This window comes from Mandrillus leucophaeus, unplaced genomic scaffold (genome assembly GCF_000951045.1).
Source record: "Mandrillus leucophaeus isolate KB7577 unplaced genomic scaffold, Mleu.le_1.0 Scaffold246, whole genome shotgun sequence".
NCBI classification, from domain to species: domain Eukaryota; kingdom Metazoa; phylum Chordata; class Mammalia; order Primates; family Cercopithecidae; genus Mandrillus; species Mandrillus leucophaeus.
In genome coordinates, this window is record NW_012102543.1 from 340,186 (window position 1) to 356,276 (window position 16,091).

General features: G+C 41.2%; 1 protein-coding gene across 7 annotated transcripts in view; it reads left to right on the plus strand.

The window, feature by feature from the left end:
• NUMB (numb homolog (Drosophila)) overlaps positions 1–16,091 on the plus strand; it is a 223,828-nt gene that overhangs the window by 58,243 nt on the left and 149,494 nt on the right. For all 7 annotated transcript variants that reach the window (XM_011983093.1, XM_011983095.1, XM_011983092.1 and 4 more), the window contains one exon: positions 4,811–4,942. The gene's annotated coding sequence lies outside the window, so the exon portion shown is untranslated. The remainder of the gene's footprint in view (positions 1–4,810; positions 4,943–16,091) is intronic.

A 16,091-nucleotide genomic window follows, 5' to 3' on the forward strand; every position in this document is an offset into this window, starting at 1 on the left:
CTAGCTTGGGCATCATGGTGAAACCCCATCTCTATGAAAAATTAGCCGGGTGTTGGTGGCTTGCACCCGTAGTCCCAGCTACTCAGGTGGCCAAGGCTGGAGAATTGCTTGAGCCAGGAAGTGGAGGTTGCAGTGAGCCGTGATTACATCCCTGCATTCCAGCCAGAGTGACAGAGTGAGACCCTGCTCAAAACAAACAAACACCCCTGCAACATTATCTGAAAGTAGATGGCCATGCAAAATGAGTTTCTCTTGGTTTTTAACTAATTTTTCCTTTAAGACCATATAAACCTTTCCTATATTCTCCGAAAACTTAAGGCTGTAATACTTGGAATTAAGAGTAAATGAAGGCCGGGTGTGGTGGCTCACACCTGTAATACCAGCACTTTGGGAGGCTGAGATGGGCAGTCACTTGAGGTCAGGAGTTCGAGACCAACCTAGCCAACATGGTGAAACCCTGTCTCTACTAAAAATACAAAAAAATTAGCCGAGTGTGGTGGCGTGTGCCTGTAGTCCCAGCTACTCTGGAGGCTGAGGCCTGAGAATCCCTTGAACCCGGGAGATGGAGGTTGCAGTGAGCTGAGATTGTGCCACTGCACTCCAGCCTGGGTGACCGAGTGAGACTCTGTATCAAAAAAAAAAAAAAGAAAAGAAAACATTGAGATAATTAAATGTAAAACAGTAAAATTCAGGTGTGACTACTTAATGTTATAATATTGCATTGGTTTGTGGGCTTTTGAAGGCAGGAACTGTATCATATCTTCGTGTTTAGCATACATGATAAAATAACTGTTTTGTTTGTTTTTGTTTTGTTTTGACTCAGAGTCTTGCTCTGTCATCCAGACTGGAGTGTGGAGTGCAGTGGCACAGTCTGGGCAATGGCACAATCTCAGCTCACTGCAACCTCTGCCTCCTGTGTTCCAGCGATTCTGTGCCATAGCCTCCTGAGTAGCTGGGACTACAGATGCGCACCACCAGGCCCAGCTAATTTTTGTATTTTGTATTTTGGTAGAGATGAGGTCTTACCGTGTTGGCCAGGCTGGTCTCGAACTCCTGACCTCAGGTGATCCACCCATCTTGGCCTCCCAAAGTGCTGAGATTACAAGTGTGAGCCACCATGCCCGGCCTTATTTTTTAGAAAAAGAATCAAATCATTAGACGCAAATATTCCCAGTTCTGGTAAACTCTGATTTTTAAATACAAAATTATTTAATTAAAAAATAGGCAGAGTGGCTCACGCCTGTAATCCCAGCACTTTGGGAGGCCAAGGCGGGTGGATCACGAGGGCCTGAGTTAAAGACCAGCCTGGCCAACATGGTGAAACCCTGTCTCTACTAAAAATACAAAAATTAGCTGGGTGTGGTGTTGTGTGCCTTTAGTCCCAGCTACTCAGGAGGCTGAGGCAGGAGAATTGCTTTAACCCAGGGGAGGCAGAGGTTGCAGTGAGCCGACATCACGCCACTGCACTCCAGCCTGGGTGACAGAGTGAGACTGTCTCAAAAAATGGTAATAATAAATAATAATAATAATAAAAAATAGGCTCTGGAGTCAGACAACCCATTTTATTTTACTACTCTTTTAAAAACCCCGTACCCACTATTTCGTATTTTTGTGATCTTGGAAGTTATTTGTGCCTTAATTTTCCTAGTTATAAAATGAGAGTATTTAATAGTTGCTTTTGGCTGGGCACAGTGGCTCATGCTTGTAATGCCAAGGTGGGAAGACACTTGAGGCCTGGAGTTTGAAACCAGTGTGGGCAATGTGACGGACCCTGCTTATACAAAAAGTAAGAAGAATTGACCAGACATGGTGGCACATGTCTGTAGTCCTAGCTACTTGAAAGGCTGAGAGGCAGAAGGATCACTTGAGGTTGGGAGGTTCAGGCTGCAGTGAGCGATGATCATCATGGCTCTCGGGGCAACAGAGCAAGACCCCCCCATCTCTCTCTTTTTTTTTTTTTCTCTTGTGTGACGGAGTTTCGCTCTTGTTGCCCAGGCTGGAGTGCAATGATGCGATCTTGGCTCACCACATCCTCCACCTCCTGGGTTCAAGCAATTCTCCTGCCTCAGCCTCCCGAGTAGCTGGGATTACAGGCATGTGCCACCACGCCCAGTTAATTTTATATTTTTAGTAGAGACAGGGTTTCTCTATGTTGGTCAGGCTGGTCTCAAACTCCCGACCTCAGGTGATCCACCTGATCAGCCTCCCAAAGTGCTAGGATTACAAGCATGCGCTACTGTGCCCAGCCAGGACCCCTCATCTCTTAAAAAAGTAGTCAATTTCATGAGAGTTATTCAGGATTAAATGGGATAATCCCTAGGAGGTGCTTAGAAGAGCTTTTGGCAAATAATCAGTCCCCATTAAATGTTAGCTGCCCAGCTGGGTGTGGTGGTGCATGCCTGTAAACAGCAGTTTGAGAGGCCAAGCGAGGAGGACTGCTTAAGCCCAGGAGTTTGAGACCAGCATGTGCGAGACTGTCTTTACAGAAAAATTTTTTAAAAATTAGCTGGGCATGGTGGCATGCACCTGTAGTCCTAGCTTCTTGGGAGGCTGAGGTGGGAGGATCACTGAGCCCAGGAGTTTGAGACTGCAGTGAGGCATGATTGTGCCTCATTTGAGTTTGAGTTTGAGACTGCAGTGAGGCATGATTGTGCAGTGAGGCACCATTGCACTCTAGCCTGGGCAACAGATCAAGACCCTGTCTCTAAAAAAATATGCATGTATATTCAGATTGCAATATGACAGATGTGGGCACAAAATACACATTTAAAATTAGTTTTGGGGCCGGGTGCAGTGGCTCACGCCTGTAATCCCAGTACTTTGGGAGGCCGAGGTGAGCAGATCATCTAAGGTTGGGAGTTCAAGACCAGCATGACCAACATGGAGAAACCCCGTCTCTACTAAAAATGCAAAAAAATTAGCTGGGCGTGGTGGCACATGCCTGTAATCCCAGCTACTCGGGAGGCTGAGGCAGGAGAATCGCTTGAACTCGGGAGGTAGAGGTTGCGGTGAGCCGAGATCGTGCCATTGCACTCCAGCCTGGGTAACAAGAGCGAAATTCCGTCTCTAAATAAATAAATAAATAAATAAAATTAGTTTTGGATAAAAGTTCTAAGAATTTTTACTTTTAGCTACTGTAACTTTAGTTTCTGTAAAAATAGATTAGCCATTTACCAATTTATTCAATCAGTTTTTCTAATAAACTGTTTATTGATGCCGGCTATTTATTAGGCATTGTACTAGATGCTAGGAATATAAAGTGGTGCAAACTTGGTTATAACCTTCAGCTGCTTAGAAGCTAGTGAAGAAAAGCACCACTGAGTTTTACAGTGTTTTAAACAAATACATATTTACAGTTTTGCAAATAACTCTTTTTGCACCGTGTCATTATTAAATGATTTTTTTTTTTGTCTCCTGGAAGGCGTGTGAGCTGAACGTTTTCACTTTTTGTAATGGCCTCTTATAGCATCTTATCTGTGTACCACAACTCTGTGGTATCTGTAATCATTATTGTTTTACAAATAAACTGAGGTTTAAAGAGATTATAATTAACTCATCCTACAACTACAAAACTCACTTTAAAAGCTTATTAAGTTGTAGAATTCATTCATTCAGCCTGGGCAACATAGTGAGACCTCATGGGTACCTACCCCCACCCCCACCCTCTACCTCCCCCCAAAAATTAGCCGGTCATGGTGGCACATGCCTGTAGTCCCAGCTACTCAGGAGGCAGAGGTGAGAGGATCCCTTGAGCCTGGCAGGTTGAGGCTGCAGTGAGCCGAGATCACGCCAGTGCACTTCAGGCCGGCAGACAGAGCGAGACCCAGTCTCCAAAATACAAAACAAAATCCATTCTATCATTCTTCCTCCCATGTATTATAAGATTCACAACCTATATTAGAAGACTTAACCCATTTATATTATATTTGAGATATATGTGTCTATTTCCCTATTAAAATTGGGAGCTTTTCAGAGGAGGGACTAATCTTAGGTTTTGGGTAGCCCAGCAACAAGTAGACTACCTGTTACATATTGGATACCTAATAAATATTAGTTGAATAGTGAGTATGTAGGATGTCAGAAGTATAAGGAATTTTAGAGTTCACGTAAATCATACAGACACTAGAATTTCTAAAAAGAATTTATAGATTGCTTACACAGAATTACAGCTCTTTATTTTGACTACGGAGAACTTTAACAACTGCTACCATCTACTGCTACTGTCACATAATCTCATAAAATAAGCCATTTTAACACCAAAAATGTAGGAAGGACAGTCTCATAGTAAGCATAATTGGTAACTTTATAAATAGTTTTTAGTCATGGCTGGCATCTGTTCAAGAGTTAGATTTGAACAACCACTATTTAATTCAACCCTCCCCTTTTAGAGATGATAAAATCGAGCCCGTAGAGACGTATCAAAGGTCTTACAGCAAGGGAGAATGATCACTGAGTTTGGAACCCAGGTCTGCTGACTCCTAGCTCAAAATTTTGATCTGGTTCCCTCAGTCTTCATCACATAATCAGACTTATGCACAGAGAATTTGTTACTTAACTGAGATCATATAGCTCTTAAGAATGTAAGGCTGGAACCTGAATGCATATTATCCACCTCAGTTTTTAAAACTGTTATTATTTTTGCCCTGTTTCAAGAATTGCACAGGCCAACTCTATTTTTAGTGAAACCTGTGCATTCACTTCCATGTATCCTAACCAACTCCATCAGTCCTTACTCAACTATAGAAGTGAAATTTTAAGTGATTGAAAGGAGGTGTGTATATTTAAGATTTTCTTTCCTTGAAAATTTCAGATTTGAGGCTTAAGCAACTTCTTCTGGGGAAAAGTGCCAGTGCAGCTGCTGTTACAACTCAAGGTCTTGATCTATATCCATAGATTGGAATATTGGTGGGCCAGCAATCCTCAGACACCTCACTTAGGACAGGTAAGTGAAAGAGATATTTAAGGATAAGCAAAGTGGATTGAAGGCTAACAGTCTTTCTTCCTGTTTGTAGTTAGATACAAACATTTTATTGCCTTTACAAATATAACCCTTTGTCCTGATAAAATCACTTGGAATATTAGGTGGGTAGGGCAAAACGTTTTCTTAATTGTAAGATGTGTGTCAAAATGTTTTATAATGGTAAAACTTAGAATAATTAAAATTGTTTTTCTTTTTGTCTGTTTTCCTGATTGTATTTATGAGCTTGTGTTGCAGTTATCTATTGCTGTGTAACAAAGTACCTCAAACTTAGTGGCTTAAAACAACAGTCATTTATTTTGTTCATGTATTTGCAATTTGAGCAAGGCTTGATTGGTAGGGATACTTTTCTCTGTTAACATATAGCATGAGGTAAGATGGCTAGAAGGGTTGGAGTGGCTCAGTGGCTGGGAACCGGAATCATCTGAAGGCAGGCATGCTCACTCACATGTCTGGTGGTTAATGCTGGCTGTTGGCAAGAACACCTTCATGTGACCTCTCCTTGTGGCTGCTCGGCTTCCTCACAGCATGGTACCTGGGTTCCAAGAGAGAGAGCATCCCAAGAGAGGAAGGCAAAGGTGCATGGCATATTTGACTTGGTTTTGGAAGTCACATAGTGTTACTTTGCTCTGTCCTACCAGTTGATGTAGTTGTAAAGGTCCTCCCAGGTTTCAAGGAAGCTGTGGACATAGACCCCACCACTTGAAAGATCAACATCACATTGTAAGAAGAGCATATGGGATGGAATCTAATGTTGTAGGCATCTTTGGAAAATATTTGCCACGATTTGTATTACTTTTAAGGTAATACAGATAACATGAAATATATTAAAAAGAGGAATATTTGCAGGATATTATGGTGTATGAGTTCAATAAGAATTTGATATGTTCTTGTGTAGTAGAGTATGATATTGAAAATAAGATGTCTAAACAGAAAAAAAGTGAAATAGATTTGGAATTTTCTTTCTTTCTTTTCTTCCTTTTCTTCTTTTTCTTCCTTTTCTTCTTTTTCTTCCTTTTCTTTCTTTCTTTATAGAAAGAGTTTTGCTCTTGTTGCCCAGGCTGGAATGCAATGGCATAATCTCGGCTCACTGCAACCTCTGCCTCCTGGGTTGAAGTGATTCTCCTGCTTCAGCCTCCCAAGTAGCTGGGATTGTAGGCATGTGCCACCACGCCTGGCTAATTTTGTGTTTTTAGTAGAGATGGGGTTTCACCATGCTGGTCAGGCTGATCTTGAACTCTTGACCTCAGGTGATCCACCCTCCTCGGCCTCCCAAAGTGTTGTGATTATAGGGATGAGCCACTGCATCTGGCCTGGAATTTTCTTTTGTGTCAACAAAACAGTATACTGCTACAATCAAAAGTAGAGAGTTTATAAACAAGATGGAAGATAAGATTTGTAGTTTGGAGTTGGGTTGTTGTTGTTGTTGTTTTAAGAACGTGTTAGTTCAAAGCCTACTTGGGTCTTTTTTTTTCTTGTTTGTTTGAATAATTTGAGAATTATTTGGGAAATTGATTTCCAATATAAATTTGAGGACCGAATGCCAATATAATCATTATATACCTCCATGTTTGTTTTGTCTGTCTCTGTTTCTTTAAGGGAAGTCTTTTTCAGGATTGTACAGGATTGTGTACAATTTTTCCAGGATTGTGCTAAATTTCTGGTAAATATCTTAAGTTTTTCTTCTTTTTTTTGAGACGGAGTCTTGCGCTGTCGCCCAGGCTGGAGTGCAGTGGCACGGTCTCCGCTCACTGCAAGCTCCGCCTCCCAGGTTCACACCATTCTCCTACCTCAGCCTCCTGAGTCGCTGGAACTACAGGCATGTGCCACCTCGCCCAGCTAATTTTTTGCATTTTTAGTAGAGATGAGGTTTCACCATGTTGGTCAGGATGGTCTCGATCTCCTGACCTCGTGATCCACATGCCTCGGCCTCCCAAAGTGCTGGGATTACAGGCGTTGAGCCATCACGCCTGGCCAAGTTTTTTCAGTGGGATGAGAAAACTGCAAAGTTATAGAGTATTTGGTTGCCTTATTGACTGCCACCAGTTATATAAACTGCCTGTGGCAGGTTTGAATATAACTAATACTCAAATTCTGGATGTGATGGAAAATATTTTTAGAGAATTCTGTAAACATTACATGTGATTGTCGTCTGTTCACTATAGGAATGGACAATAGGCTTTAGGAAGCAGAAGACCCAGAAGATTTTCTTGCTATCTAGATACTTTCTCATTCCAAAGTGATTTACATCATAATGAGTTTAATTTAACAGAGTTGGTTCAGCACTATTTCCCTAGTATTTGCGGTAAAATTCTATAATGGAGAAAAACTGAACCACCTAGTGTGTCAGTAGAGGCAATATCAGAAGTTTGTTAATTCTCAAATGTTAATGATCAGAATTGACTGATTTTTGTGGAACAATATATTTTAGTTCAAAAGGTACAGTAATTGAGAAAGCTGTTTTTGTTTTTGTTTTGTTTTGAGATAGGGTCTTCCTCTTTTGCCCAGGGAGGAGTGCAGTTAGCACTATAGCCTCCGCCTCACGGGCTCAAGTGCTCCTCTTATCTCAGTCTCCAGAGTAATGGGGACTACAGATGCAAGCTTCCATGCCTGGCTAATTTTTGTATTTTTTGTAGAAATGGGGTTTTGCTGTATTGCCCAGGCTTGTCTTGAACTCGTAGGGTCAAGCCATCTCACCTTGGCCTCCCAAAGGGCTGGGATGACAGGAGTGAGTTTTGTTTTTTTTTGCATTTAAAAACAAGATGAGGCCTGGCATAGTGGCTCACTCCTGCCATCTCAGCACCTTGGGAGGCCCAGATGGGTGGATTACTTGAGGCAGGGAGTTGGAGGCCAGCTTGGCCAAAATAGGGAAACCCCGTCTCTACTAAAAATACAAAAAATTAGCTGGGTGTGGTGGTGCACGCCTGTAACCCCAGCTACTCTGGAGGCTAAAGTGGGAGAATCCCTTGAGCCCAGGAGGTGGAGGTTATAGTGAGCTGAGATCTGTGCCACTGCACTCCAGCCTGGGTGACAGAGAGAGACTCTGTCTCTGAAAAAATCCAAAAATAAATAAAACCAAGATAAGGTATTTTACAATAGACAGATTAGGAATAATGATTATAGGTAATGTAAAATACTATATCTTAAATAACAAATATATGCATATATGTGCAAGCATACAGAAAGCCTTTAAGCATTTAACTTGACTTTTTGTTTTAAACATTTGTTTTTAGCTCCCTTTTGCTTTTAAGAAGTCAGAGTAGGTTAATTGCTGATATCTGATACAGATCTATTGAATACATTATCTTCTGTAGGCCTGTACCTAAGGGGATGAAAATCTCTCAAATAGTGAAATACTGTTCTCTGAAACAAATAACAACAAAAGTTCCTAAACACTCTTAAGAAATTACAAATATGGTAGTGTTTATTTTGGTACTTTATGTAATCCTTGGAAGGAAGTAAATGATAAAGTTCTTGGGTAAAGATACATGACTATGTAAAGTTAATTTTATTTTTATGTATTTATTTTTTTAGCGACAGGTCTTACTATGTATTGCCAAGTCTGGAGTGCTGTGGCTATTCATAGGCGCGATCATAGCGTACTTGTCTCTTTGCATAGCTGGGACTATAGGTGTGCACCACTGTGCAGGGCCTGTACAAATTATTTTAAAATGCAAAAAGGACTTTTAGTAATTCTGGAAGAAGTAAGTTATATTGCTTAGAGATTAGTGTTCTCCTACTTACCATTTTTTAAAATGAGATTCCTGGTTCTAAAATTACAATGATTCTTTTTTGAAAAACAACATTCAGTTCATGTTTTTACAGGTTTTTGTTAATACAGAAGTTACATGACTTTTTTATTACTCCTAACCCTCCTGTACCCTCTAGTCCTAATTATTAAAAGGTATAGTACTTTCTGTGAATGAAGTGTTTAACAAAAGTGTTTAACATTTGGAGTAGGGAAGTAATTAGCATATCATAAAAATTTACCATTTTAACCATCTTTAAATGTTAAGTGCATTCACATTGCTCTGCAGCCAATATTCAGAACTCCTTTGATCTTGCAAAACTGAAGCTCTATACCCGTTATTATTATTATTTATTTATTTTATTTACTTATGTATTTTTTTGAGACAGTCTTGCTCTGTCTCCTAGGCTGGAGGGTAGTGGTGTGATCTTGGCTCAGTGCACCTTCCACCTCCCAGGTTCAAGTGATTCTCGTGTCTCAGCTTCCCAAATAACTGAGATTACAGGCATGCGCCACCATACTTGGCTAATTTTTGTATTTTTAGTAGAGATGGGGTTTCACCATGTTGGCCAGGCTGAACTTGAACTCCTGACCTTCAGTGATCTGCCTGCCTCAGCCTCCCAAAGTGCTGGGATTACAGGTGTGATCCCCACCTCAAGTAGCTGGGATTACAGGTGTGCACCACCATGCCTGGTTAATTTTGTATTTTTAGTAGAGGTGGGATTTTGCTATGTTGGCTAGGCTGGTCTGGAACTCCTGACCTCATGTGATCTGCCTGTCTCGGCCTACCAAAGTTCTGGGATTACAGGCATGAGCCACTGTGCCTGGCCAGTTTTCTTTATATTCTGTGGAGAATATTGGTATTTTTATTTTAGTCTTCGGTGGGTTGTGGTTCCATATAAATTCAGTTTTCTGAGCTTTGGCAGTGTTATTCAGATCTGTCCCACAAGTGTTTCATCCAGTGGTCAGTCTGGGATCTGGGTGTAGGTCTATTCATTATCTCAGTTATCAAAGTTTTTATTATGCCAGTTGGTATCAGATGCATACCTACACAGGTTGAGGATGAGCCCAGCAGTTCATAAACAACATTATGGGGTCACTTTCCTACAGACAGAAAGAGAAGGAAAATAAACCCAAAACAACGGAGTTTGTCCTGCCCACTTGGAGGCAAGGCTCCACTGGATGGAGAGAAAGGTTCCCTTCCTTCAAAAGTTTTGTTCCTGGAGGTGGCTTTCCATTCCCAGATTCTTCTGCTGTTGCTGCTGCCCCCACCATGGATGACCTGGGGACTGACACATGAGAGTATGGAGTTTTCCCAAGCTGCTGAGCACAGTAGCTCACACCTGTAATGCTAGCACTCTGGGGGGACAAGGCGGGAGGATAACTTGAGCCCAGGAGTTTGAGGTTGTGGCGAGCTGTGATTATGCTACTGTATTCTAGCCTGGGAAACAGAGTGAGACCCTGTCAAAAAAAAAAAAAAAAAAGAGAAAAAAATACCCAAAGGATTTCCCTCATCTTCTCTGAGCTATAGGAGTTCCCTTTACTGGCCTTGAGCCAGAGCTAGAGGGTTGTGTTTCTCTCTCCGCCTGCACCATTGTGCTCAGTTCTGGGTTTTAGGTTGTGTTGAGTTCAGGTTGGACGATACTAGAGGGAAAAAAAATGATAAACTCATAGCTGGTTTGGGGGTAGTTGGAATTCTGGTGATTTCCCTGGATCCACCTGTGATATTTACAGCGTCTTCAAATAGCTGTTCATGCATTCTGTCCCAGTGTTATAGTTAACTGGAAGATAAAGGGAGATGTATTTACTTCATCTTACCAAGCAAGAAATCTTCCCAACATTTTTAACTTTTTGCTTTGAAATAATTTTCTCACGTCTGTAATCCCAGCACTTTGGGAGGCGGAAGCGGGCACGTCACTAGGTCAGGAGTTCGAGACCAGCCTGGCCAACATGGTGAAACCCTGTCTCCACTAAAAATACAAAAATCAGCTGGGCGCGGTGGCGCATGCCTGTAATCCCAGCTACTCGGGAGGCTGAGACAGAAGAATTGCTTGAACCCAGGAGGCGGAGGTTGCAGTGAGCTAAGATCACACCACTGCACTCCAGCCTGGGTGACAGAGCAAGACTCCGTCTCTAGAAAAAAAAAAAAGGAAAGAAAAAAAAAGAAAAATAATTTTAGATTCACAGAAAGGTATACAAATAGGAAAATGAAATCCTCTGTGTCCTTTACCCAGTTACATAGCTACATAGCTGTAGTGCAATACCAAAACCAGGAAATTAACATTAACTTTTTATTATGCAATATTTCAAATGTGCAGAATGTTGTAAGACGTATGTTGAACATCTGTATATCCCCCACTGATATTGAAATATTTTTTCATATTTTCCCATACTTTATATGTGTATTCTAATATGTATGTATCCTCTTTTATATAAACCACTTGAAAGTAAGTTGCAGACATCATGATAATTTACCTCTAAATACTTGAGCATGCATCTTCTAAGAAAAAGGATATTATACTTCAGTAAACATTTATTATTAAATGCAAACTATTTTTTTCCTGTAACCCCAAGACCTGATCATACCTAAGAAAATTAATTATGAATTTTTTTGGACAAGAGTCTTAACTTTTGTTTTGAAGCATGTTATCTCTCTCTTTTTTTTTTTTTTTTAAAACCTTTTATTGTTTTTTGAGACATAGCCTTGCTTTGTCGCCCACACTGGAGTTCAGTGGCACAATCTCAGCTCATTGCAACCTCTGCTTCCCAGGCTCAAGTGATTCTTGTGTCTCAGCTTCCCGAGTAGGTGGGATGACAGACGTGCGCCACAATGCCTGGCTAATCTTTTTTTTTTTGGACGGAGTCTTGCTCTGTCACCCAGGCGATCTTGACTCACTGCAACCTCCGCCTCTGGGGTTCAAGTGATTCTTCTGCCTCGGTCTCCTGAGTAGCTGGGACTACAGGGCCGTGCCACCATACCTGGCTAAGTTTTGTATTTTTAGTAGAAACGGGGTTTCACCATATTGGCCAGACTGGTTTCAAACTCCTGACCTCATGATCTGCCCACCTTGGCCTCCCAAAGTCCTGGGATTACAGGCGTGAGCCACCACACCCGGCCTCTTTTTTTCTGTATTTTTAATAGAGACAGGGTTTCGCCATGTTGGCCAGGTTGGTCTCAAACTCCTGGCCTCAAGTGATTTGCCTGCCTTGGCCTCCCAAAGTGCTGGGGTTACAGGCATGAGCTGCCATGCCCCACCAATCTCTTGAAGGCTTATATTATTATTCAAGGATGTGTCCCTTTTGATGATACACTCTTGGTGATTATTTTGAGAGTCTGAGCTCTTAACCACGTGCGCAATTCAGAGCCCAGGGAGCTCCCTGATTCTGTATTCTTGTCTCTCATTCTTTCCTCAGCTCTATCTTCTCACAGCTCCCACTCAAAATAGTCCTCATCAGGAGATTGTAATTTTGTCAGACTAATTTAGAACTAGTACGTGACTTCGTTTTTAATTATTGGCCAGGAAGTTACTTACAGTTAAAATTGTGGTAGAGTTTCTGATACGGTGATATATAAGGGGTGAATCAAGCTGTAAGTAATTGAAAACCCGACTATAAAGCTTACATAAATCTGAAGTTGGCAGTTGCTCATGTTGCTTTAATGGTTCAACATTGCTGGGGCCTATGAATTTGTGATTTACTTTGCCTTTCATGGTCTTAAGACAGCTACTGCAGCTCCAGCCTTCCACCTACATTCAAGGAAGAAGGAAAAAGACACTGCCAAGGAAAAGCTTTCTTATTAGTGATTCCAGCAAGTCACTTCTAATGTTCCAAGGGCCAAAATTGGGTCATATGGTCACCTCTAGCTGTTTTCATCTTTTGGCCTCTGTAATGAGAGGCAAGGAGGGAGTAGGGATTTGGGAATGACTTTTTGAGTAACCAGTTAACATCTGTCACAGTTATATGATTATATTTCTTTTATATCAAAATTGTGTTCATTTGTTCAGCACATAGGTGCTTTATTATTACATAGTAACATTTAACTGGATAGTGTGGAGAACAAAAGGATTAAAAATAGTAAAGAGTTTTAAATTTAGTTGTGAAAGTGAACTTTTCATAATGCAAAGTGAAACTTGGCTTGAATCTTGAGACATTGGGCAAGTTACTGAATTTATAAGCCTCTATTTCCTCATCTGTAAAATGGAATTAATAATATCTGACTTTTAGGGCAGTCGTGAAGTATGAAGGAGATAATTTATGTAAAGTACCTAATACAGTGCCTAATACATTGGAGGTGCTACAATGGAATATATTATTGTTATAATTGTTTGGTATATGGACATTGGGGTAGAATGAAAGAGCACAAACTTTATAGTAGAAGATTATATTTGATTCCTGGTTATACTACATAGTTGTTGTGTGTTCTTGGGCAAATCAGTTAATCTCTCTGAGATAGTAATGTAGTGTGTAATCTCTGAGGATTGTTAGAAAGATTAGATATTATACATACGGTGCAATAATTTATGGGCTCTCAGTAAAAGGCATCTGCTCCTGCTATTTTTAGTTATTATTTTTATGTTTTAGGATCCATATAGCAGATAGGGAATCAATCATTTATTCTAGAAATTTATTTGTGATCAAGGAGGTATTGTTGATGAGTAGTATTTTTCTTCATCTGTTGAAGAAAAATAGCTGCAGAAACTGGATTTGAATTATGAGGTCTGTTTCCACCATGATTAAAAAGTTTTTGGTTGGGTACAGTGGCTCACGCCTGTAATGCTAGCACTTTGGGAGGCTGAGGCAGAGGAATCACTTGAGCTCAGGAGTTTGATTCCAGCCTGGGCAAACATAGTGAGACCTTGTCATTACAAAAAATCCTAAAAATTTAGCTGGACATGGTGGTGTGTGCACGTGGTCATAGCTACTCATGAAGGCTGAGGCAGGAAGATTACTTGAGCCCAGCAGTTTGAGGCTGCAGTGAGCTCTGATTGCACCCCACTGCTCTCCAGCCTGGGTGAGAGTGAGACCCTGTCTCAAAAACAAATTTAGGCCCAATGCAGTGGCTCACGCCTGTAATCCCAGCACTTTGGGAGGCCGAGGTGGGCGGATCACAAGGTCAGGAGATCGAGACCATCCTGGCTAGCATGGTGAAACCCCGTCTCCACTAAAAATACAAAAAATTAGCCAGGCATGGTGGCAGGCACCTGTGGTCCCAGCTGCTCGGGAGGCTGAGACAGGAGAATGGCGTGAACCCAGGAGGCAGAGCTTGCAGTGAGCCGAGATCGCGCCACTGCACTCCAGCCTGGGCGACAGAGCAAGGCTCTGTCTCAAAAAAAAAAAAAAATCTAGTCTTACATATTTTGTTAGTGGTTTCCCTTGTACATATGGATGTGCTTTGGTGCCTTTTACATGAACCTTCCAGATCTGTACTTCTTTGTTTTGTTTGTTTATAGCCAGTTAATTGTTATTGTTCATGAGTACCATCCCGTTTTTTTTTTTTTTGTTTTTTGTTTTTTTGGTTAGTTTTTGTAAGACTTACTGTTTTTAGAACAGTTTCAGGTTTATAGCAAAATTGAGCAAAAAAATAGAGAGTTTCCATATACCTGTTGCCCCCACAAACCCACAGTCTCTCTTACTGTCAACATTCCTTACCAGAATAGTACACAGGAGATATAAGAAAAATCAAACGAATACAAACTCAATATAACACAGCATCTCTGGTTACCAAAATGTATGGGGATTTCTATCTACCAGCAACCACTCAATTCTTTGGCAGACACCAGCTGGGTATCCTACATTTTAACTCAATTCTGATATTATTTACTTGGAGATAGAATCAGATCCCGCAGGTTGAGGGCTCAATCCCCTACTTCAATTGCCAGCCCCAGGTTGTGTCCTGTGCTTCTGGCTGATTAGCCATAAATCAGGGTTACCACAGCTCCCTCTTTTGGTTCAGTTAATTTGCTAGAGTGGCTCACAGAACTCAGGGAAACACTTCGTTTGCATTTATAGGGTTATTATAAAGGATATTACAAATGAGACAGATGGAAGAGATGCATAGGGCAAGGTATAAAGCGGCATGGATCTTCCATGCCTTCTTCAGGTGTGCCACCCTCCAGGAACCTCCATGTGTTCATCTGTCCAGAAGCTCTCCAAACGCTGTCCTTTCGGGTTTTTATGGAAGCCTCATTACATAGGCATGATTGATTAAGTCGTTGGCCATTTGTAATCAGCTTATCCTTCAGCTCCTCTTCCCTCTCTGGAGGTTGGGGGCTGGGGCTGGAAATCCCAACCCTCTTATGCCTTGGTCTTTCAGATGACCAGCCTTTATCCTTGAAACTATCTAGAGATCTCATTAGCATGTAAAAGATACTCATCACTCCAGAGGTGCCAATGGTTTTATGAGGTATATGTCAAGAAAGGGGAGGAAGACTAATTATATGTTTCATAATTTGTTATAATCGATAAACCCACATTGACACATTATTTTCACCTAGAGTCCTTAGGTTATATTAGAATTTATTCTTGGTGTTGTACTTTCAGTGGATTTTGCCAAATGTACTGACATGCATCCACCATTGTAGTGTCATGCAAAATAGTTTTACTACCCTAAAGATTCTGTGTGCTCTGACTGTCCATCCCTTCCTCTCACCTAACCTTTGGTAACCACTGATCCTTTTCCTGTCTCCATAGTTTTGCCTTTTCCAGAATGTCATATAGCTGGAATCATACAGTATATGTAGCCTTTTCAGACTGGCTTCTTTCGCTTAGTAATGTGCATTTAAAGTTCTTTCATGTCTTCTCTTCATGACTTGATAGCTCACTTGCTTTCTTCTTCATTTATATATTTTCACTTTTGTTTTTGTTTTTGTTTTTGTTTTTTGAGACAGAGTCTCACTCCGTCGCCCACGATCTCAGCTCACTGCAACCTCCATCTCCTGGGTTCAAACAATTCTCCTGCCTCAGCCTCCCGAGTAACTGGGATTACAGATGCCACCACATCCAGCTAATTTTTGTATTTTTTGTGGAGATGAGGTTTCTCCATGTTGGCTAGGCTGGTCTCAAACTTTTGGCCTCAAGTGATCCACTGGCCTTGTCCTCCCAAAGTGTTGGGATTACAGGTGTGAGCCACCGTGCCTGACCTGTTTATTTATTTTTTAGAGGCAGGTTCTTGCTGTGTTGCCCATGCTGGAGTGCAGTGGTGTAGTCATAGTTCACTACAAGCTCAAACTCCTGGCCTCAAGCAGTCCTCCTGGTTTAGCCTCCGGAGTTGTTGAAATTACAGATGTGAGCCACTGCATATGGCTAAGCCTTTTTTTTCCTGGCATATTTTCTTTCCTTTTTCTTTTCTTTTTTTTTTTTTTTTTT